Genomic DNA, 8062 nt, shown 5'->3' on the forward strand with positions numbered 1-8062 from the left:
GGACATCGGCGAGGCAAAGTCGCATTCTCCGGTGCCCCGTATGGTGCAGCAGTCCGGGCGCCGTAACAGCATCATGGTGGACATCGCCGGCTCGTCCCAGGGCGGATCCATCATTAATCTGACGTCCACCGACACGTTCGGGTAATGGGCTCCGACTAGGAAGAGTAGGCATAGGAGATGGCGGCGCCTTGAGTCCCGTGAGCCGGCTCGTGTCTCTTGCCCTACTCTACCTTACCGGCGAGCGGACCAACACCCTGGGGAGCGCAGCCGGCCGCTGCACATGGCCATGGAGGAACCGCGCGAGCTCCGGTTAGATTATGTTTCTCGTTGCATGTAATAATATGGATTTGAGGCATGACCAATTAGTCTCCGCGGACGTGCCCGGGCGTGTTCGCAGGCGTTTGGGGGGCCGGATTTGTCTATCGCGGCTGTGGATGCTCTTATAAGAAATTTCCTGCTATATGTTGCCTCAATCGATGAAGGACGTTTTTATTATATTAAATTGTAGCATGAAGCGGATACAAAACATTTTGAGATACATACAACCGACATGTGCATAAGTAGGATGCAGATAGCCATATACTAAAAGTTCCACAAAAGGAAAGATAACAAAACCGACAAATTGGCAACTGTAGAGTCCTATAGACCGACATTATGCATATGTCGAAAGTGATGGTGGATCGATCCGGAGGTTATGTTGCCACCCATGTTGGGTAAAAACTTCTGTAGCGGCCTGCTCCAACCGCATACACACTACCTTGAACAACGGTTGGTGCTCCAGTAGCTGTAGCATAAACAATGTATGAAGTGAGTGTATACAACGGAAAATAACCTGCGGAGCATGAACATTCTTGTCATTAGAAACCAAATAATTCCTACATATCCAAAGTGTCCAAATTTAGGCATATGCCCCAGCTTTATTAACGTTTTGAAATTATTTGAAATACCGTCCGACCAATGACGAAATATATTGGCAACACTCGGGGCAAATATGTAACACCAATGCTCGAGGCCGCGTGCCTACCCCCCAAGGCGCGCGTAGTTACCTCAAGACTGTCCCGTAAGTCTTCGCCCCCAACCTTCTAGTGTCCCTTTTGGTCTAGAAAAAATCACCGTAAAGTTTGGTCGTGTTTGGACGTCATTTGATATTAATTTTATGAGAAGTAAAAGAACAAGCAAAAAACAAGAACTGGCACTAGGCAATGCGTTAATAGGTTAGTCCCAAAAATGATATAAAATAGCATATAAAGACATATAGAGCATCCAAGATTGATAATATAATAGCCTGAAATAATCAAAAATTAAAGATATGTTGGAGATGTATCAGCATCCCCAAACTCAATCCCTGCTCGTCCTTGAGTAGGTAAATGATAAACATAATTTTTTTAATGTGAAATGGTACCTAACATGTTTATCATGTAATTTTTTATGGTTTGAATATTAGAATACGAGTGATTCAAGGCAATAGTCTATAATTTGATATAAAGACATCAATACTCAACCATACCAACAAACAATCATGCTTTAAAAAACATATTGCCCGTCATGCTTAGTCTTCCTAATACAAAATATTAATCATGAACTACCCCGATGACAAGCTAAGCAATTGGATCATACTTTTTAACATGCTTCAACATTTTCATCCCCAACCAATACATGAGCGTGAGCCATGGATATAGCACTAGTGGAATGCGATGATAGAGATCTATAAAGGGAAGTAAAAAAAGTCTTGAATCAACGTGGCTAATCAATGGGATATGAGTATGCCCATCAATTGATATCAATGTGAGGAGTAGAGATTGCCATGCAACGGATGCACTAAGAGCTATAAGTGTATGAAACCACGATGACAACTAAGTGGGTGTGCATCCAACTTTCTTGCTCATGAAGACCTCAGGCATTTGAGGAAGCCCATCATCGGAATATACAAGCCATGTTCTATAACGTTACATTCCTATTAGTATATGAAAGTGACAACTCAGGAGACTCTGTATATGAAAAACATGGGGCAACTTTTGGAAAAGGATAGTAACATTGCCCCTTCTGTCTTTTCTCTCATTTATATCTTTTTATTTTTCTTTTCTTTTTTAACTCTTTTTTTCGTCCGGTTTCTTATCTCGACTTGTGGGGGAATCATAGTCTCCTTTATCATTTCCTTACTGGAACAATGCTCTTATAATGATGATCATCACACTTCTATTTACTTACAACTCGATATTAAAATTCAATAACTAGAACAATATGAATCTATATAAATTCCTCTAGCAGTGTACCGGGATGTGCAATGATATAGCGTAACATGTATAAAAAATGATGAATGGTGGCTGATCCACAAATACTATGTCAGCTATACGATCATGCAAAGCAATATGAGAATGAACATGTATGTCATAAAACGGAACGGTGGAAGTTGCATGACAATATATCTCAGAATGGATATGGAAATGCCATAATAGGTAGGTATGATGGCTGTTTTGAGGAAGATACGAGGAGGCTTATGTGTGATAGACTGTATCATATCACGTGGTTTGGATGTACCTGTGAAGTTTGCACCAACTCTCGAATTGAGAAAGGGCAATGCACGACACCGAAGAGGCTAGCAAATTGCGGAAAGGTAAGAGCGCGTACAATCCATGGACTCACATTAGTCATAAAGAACGCATGTACTTATTGTGAAATTTTATTAGCCCTCGAAGCAAAGTACTACTCGCATGCCCCTAGGGGAATACATTGGTAGGAAAATACCATCGCTTTCCCCGGACCGCCACTCATAAGGTAGATACTCAATAATAAATCATGCTCCAATTTCATCACATAATTATAGACTATACATGAATGCTTCGGGAATCACAAACCTTAAGATGAATATTCTTACTAAACCACAACTATCCACTTGTACACCCCCATATTACCATCTTAATATCACAGAACTATTATAGGGAATCAAACATATCATATTCAGTGATCTACATGAAAGTTTTTATTACATCCCTCTTGAATACCTATCCTTTATAAACTAGTCTTATAAACCTTGCAATTTGCCGTTACTATTTATTAAACTTAAATAAGATTTAAGTCAAGCATGAGAGTGCAACTATTTCTATAAAATATAACCACCGCCGTGCTCTAAAAGTTATAAGTGAAGCACTAGAGGAACTGCCTAGCTCAAAAGATATAAGTGAACCACATGGAGTATTCTAACGAATCACAAATAAATGCATGTCCCTCTCAAAAGGTGTGTCCAGCAAACAATGATTGTGGCAAACTAAAAAGAAAACATAGCAAAAACTACTATGGCACAAGACGCTCCAAGTAAAACTCATATCATGTGATGAATAAATATAACACGAATTCCTATGATCAGGGTAGACCTACCCAAAGCTGCGGGGTTGCTCTTGTATCTCAGATTTTGTCTTCCACAAGTGAAGATAATGAAAATCTTATGGTTAGGAATAAAATATATTATGGTGTGAGCACTGAAATCCTTGAGTTAAACTATAACAATAAATGAAGTATTGTGCTTTTCAAATGTGATTGGGTCGACAACAGTGCACAAGACAAGTGGGTTCAAGTTGATGATCTTTATGTCACACATGTGAACTTCAAGCATTTACTCAAGTTTGATGAACCTTTCATTTTGGCATCTCAAGCAACCCATGTGTACTATGTGCAAGATAAGCTTGATAAAGATTGGTATTCTGTTAGAAGCTTTCCTTATCCACGAGACCTGTATGATATGTTTGGAGTGGGAGATGAAGATTTTGACCAGATGCACCTAGAGTGACAATCGCTGATCTGGATGCTAATGTAGATCTCAGTGTTGATGTTAGAAATATACCTCGTAGTAGGACAAATATAGACGGAACACGTGTTCCTGCGGTTTATCAACCAAAGTGTGCACCTTTTCCTTCCATTCTTCGGTTACATGCTTATATATTTGATATCCAATGTGTCAATTCTAATGTGTTATAAATTTTCTTTTCAGGAAAAAAATGGAAAAAGGAAGAGACAAAGATAATGCTAAAGCATGAGAGGAATAGAGGCTAGCTAATCTTAAAGACAGAAATAGTGAGGATTTTGTACGCTCCGGGTCCTTTAGATTTGCAGATGCTAAAGAAATTTCTCGGGGCAAAGCCAGCCAGCGAAAAATTAAAAGGAAGAAGGTGATATAACATGCTTTTGGTTCGGTCATTGCATCTATTGTAAAATCACATCTATTACTTTAGTTTTACATATCTTGTTTTGTTATTTGTTTAGCACCGTAGAAAAGCCTACTGTTGAAGTAACATGAGTTCTTAGGTCCCAAACGACTAGAGTTGTTGATGACATGCTCTTGATAACCCACATGTATAGGGGATCGCAACAGTTTTCGAGGGTAGAGTATTCAACCCAATTTTTTAATTCGACATAAGGGGAGCCAAAAAATATTCATAAGTATTAGCAGTTGAGTTTTCAATTGAACCACACCCGGAAGACTTAATATCTAGAGCAAGTTGATCGGTAGCAAAGTAGTACGATAGTAACGGTAACAGTAGCAATAGTAACAGTAACAACAGCAACGGTGAAAGTAACTTAGCAAAGATCAATACATGAAAAGCTAGTAGGCATTGGATCAATGATGGATAATTGCGTTGGATGGCATTAATCATAGGGTGACACAGAACTAGCTCCAGTTCATCAATGTAGTGTAGGCATCACTAGTAGAAAACAGGGCTTTGGTTCGGGCCTGGCCTGCCCATTAGTCCTGGTTCTTCATGAATCGGGACCCATGGGGGGCATTAGACTCGGTTCTTGAGCCCAGGGGGGCGGCCGGGGCCTCGTGGGCATTGGTCCCGGTTCGTCTGGATCCATTTGTTTCGGTTCTAGGCACGAACCGGGACCAATGGGCCGCGCTCGTGGCCCACAGCCATTGGTACCGGTTCGTGCCTAGAACCGGTACAGAAGGGGGGGATTTAGTTCCGGTTCCTGGCACAAACCGGGACAAATAAGTTGCCTATATATACCCCATCGCCGCAGCAGAGCACTCCACAGTGCTCTGTTTTTTGCTGGCCGGCGAGGGGGAGGGCATTGGGTGCTCTAGCTCACCACCTATGCACACGAGGTGTTCGACGAATTGCCCGAGCCACACTAGTTCAGCTTTCTCCTCTCGAAGCTCCATTTTTCCCGAGATTTCTCTAGGTTTAGCGGTCCGTCACACGCTGTCCCCGTTTTCATCGCCGTCGATCGCCTGCGCCAATCTCGTCGCCGGCACCACCGTGGTGAGCCTCTTATCTTCTTTCTGATTTTCTTACTTTAGATAGATACTTGTCTAATTTTCTTACTTTAGATAGATACTTGTCTTATTTTATTACTTTTGACACACATAATTATATATAATGCACGCAGATGAACCGACAATGGATGTACGGTGACAGACACAGCTCCGAGTACATTAAGGGGTGCATAATTTTCTCGAAGTGGCTGAGGCAAACAAGCAGAATGGTTTTATGTGTTGTCCATGCCCTAAATGTGGGAATACAAAGTCTTACTCTGACCCAAAAATCCTTCACACCCACCTGCTTTACAAGGGTTTCATGCCACACTATAATGTTTGGACGAGGCACGGAGAAATAGGGGTTATGATGGAAGTCGGCGAAGAAGAAGAGGACGATGACAACTATGTGCCCCCTGAATACGGTGATGCTGCAACGGGGGCAGCTGCTGAAGATCAAGAGGAACCAGACGATGTGCCCGAAGATGCTGCAACGGGGGAAGCTGCTGAAGATCAAGAGGAACCAGACGATGTGCCCGATGATGATGATCTCCGCCGGGTCATTGTCGATGCAAGGACGCAATGCGAAAGTCAAAAGGAGAAGCTGAAGTTCGATCGCATGTTAGAGGATCACAAAAAAGGGTTGTACCCCAATTGCGAAGATGGCAACACAAAGATCGGTACCGTACTGGAATTGCTGAAGTGGAAGGCAGAGAATGATGTGCCTGACAAAGGATTTGAGAAGCTACTGAAAATATTGAAGAAGAAGCTTCCAAAGGATAACGAATTGCCCGACAGTACGTACACAGCAAAGAAGGTCGTATGCCCTCTAGGATTGGAGGTGCAGAATATACATGCATGCCCTAATGACTGCATCCTCTACCGTGGTGCGTACGAGGATTTGAACGCATGCCCGGTATGCGGTGCATTGCGGTATAAGATCAGACGAGATGACCCTAGTGATGTTGACGGCGAGCCCCACAGGAAGAGGGTTCCTGCGAAGGTGATGTGGTATGCTTCTATAATACCACAGTTGAAACGAATGTTCAGAAACAAAGAGCATGCCAAGATGATGTGATGGCACAGTGAGGACCGTAAGAAAGACGGGAAGTTGAGAGCACCCGCTGACGGGTCGCAGTGGAGAAAAATCGAGAGCGAGTACTGGGCTGAGTTTGCACGTGACCCAAGGAACATATGGTTTGGTTTAAGCGCGCATGGCATTATTCCTTTCGGGGAGCAGAGTAGCAATAACAGCACCTGGCTCGTGACTCTATGTATGTATAACCTTCCTCCTTGGATGTGCATGAAGCGGAAGTTCATTATGATCCCAGTTCTCATTCAAGGCCCTAAGCAACCCGGCAACGACATTGATGTGTACCTAAGGCCATTAGTTGAAGAACTTTTACAGCTGTGGAATGGAAACAGTGTACCTACGTGGGATGAGCACAAACAGGAGGAATTTAACCTGCACGCGTTGCTGTTTGTAATCATCAACGATTGGCCTGCTCTTAGTAACCTTTCAGGACAGACAAACAAGGCATACCACGCATGCACGCACTGTTTAGCTGACACCGAAAGTATATACATGGACAAATCCAGGAAGAATGTGTACCTGGGCCATCGTCGATGTCTTCCGACCAACCATCAATGTCGAAAGAAAGGCAAGCATTTCAAAGGCGAGGCAGATCACCGGAAGAAGCCCGCCATGCGCATCGGTGATCACGTACTTGCTATGGTCAATGATTTACACCTAATCTTTGGAAAGGGTCCCGGCGGACTAGCTGTTCCGAATGACGCTGAGGGACGCGCACCCATGTGGAAGAAGAAATCTATATTTTGGGACCTACCCTACTGGAAAGACCTAGAGGTCCGCTCTTCGATCGACGTGATGCACGTGACGAAGAACCTTTGCGTGAACCTGCTAGGTTTCTTGGGCGTGTATGGGAAGAAAAAGATACAACTGAGGCACGGGAGAACATGCAACGTTTGCACGAAAAAGACGGCATGCCTCCAAAGAAGTATGAAGGTCCTGCCAGCTACGCTCTTACCAAAGAAGAGAAGGAAATCTTCTTTCAATGCCTGCTTAGTATGAAGGTCTCGACTGGCTTCTCGTCGAATATAAAGGGAATAATAAATATGCCAGAGAAAAAGTTCCAGAACCAAAAGTCTCATGACTGCCACGTGATTATGACGCAACTGCTTCCGGTTGCATTGAGGGGGCTTCTACCGGAAAACCTCCGACTAGCCATTGTGAAGTTATGTGCATTCCTCAATGCAATCTCTCAAAAGGTCATCCAGAAATCATACCAAGGCTAAGGAGTGATGTGTTGCAACGTCTTGTCAGTTTCGAGCTGGTGTTCCCACCATCCATCTTCAATATCATGACACACGTCCTAGTTCATCTAGTTGACGAGATTGTCATTTTGGGCCCCGTATTTCTACACAATATGTACCCCTTTGAGAGGTTCATGGGAGTCCTAAAGAAATATGTCCGTAACCGCGCTAGACCAGAAGGAAGCATCTCCATGGGCCATCAAACAGAGGATGTCATTGGGTTTGTGTTGACTTCATTCCTGTCCTTAAGAAGATAGGTCTCCCTAAATTGCGGTATGAGGGGAGACTGACTGGAAAAGGCACGCTTGGAGGGGACTCAATAATATGCAGGGACGGATATTTTTGGTCTCAAGCACACTACACAGTTCCACAGAACTCTACCTTGGTAACCCCGTATGTCGATGAACACAAGAACAGTCTGCGCTCCAAACACCCAGAGCAGTGCGATGACTGAATTACATGTGAACACATTAGGAC

The sequence above is a fragment of the Aegilops tauschii genome, chromosome 1, assembly GCF_002575655.3.
Source record: "Aegilops tauschii subsp. strangulata cultivar AL8/78 chromosome 1, Aet v6.0, whole genome shotgun sequence".
Lineage (NCBI taxonomy): Eukaryota > Viridiplantae > Streptophyta > Magnoliopsida > Poales > Poaceae > Aegilops > Aegilops tauschii.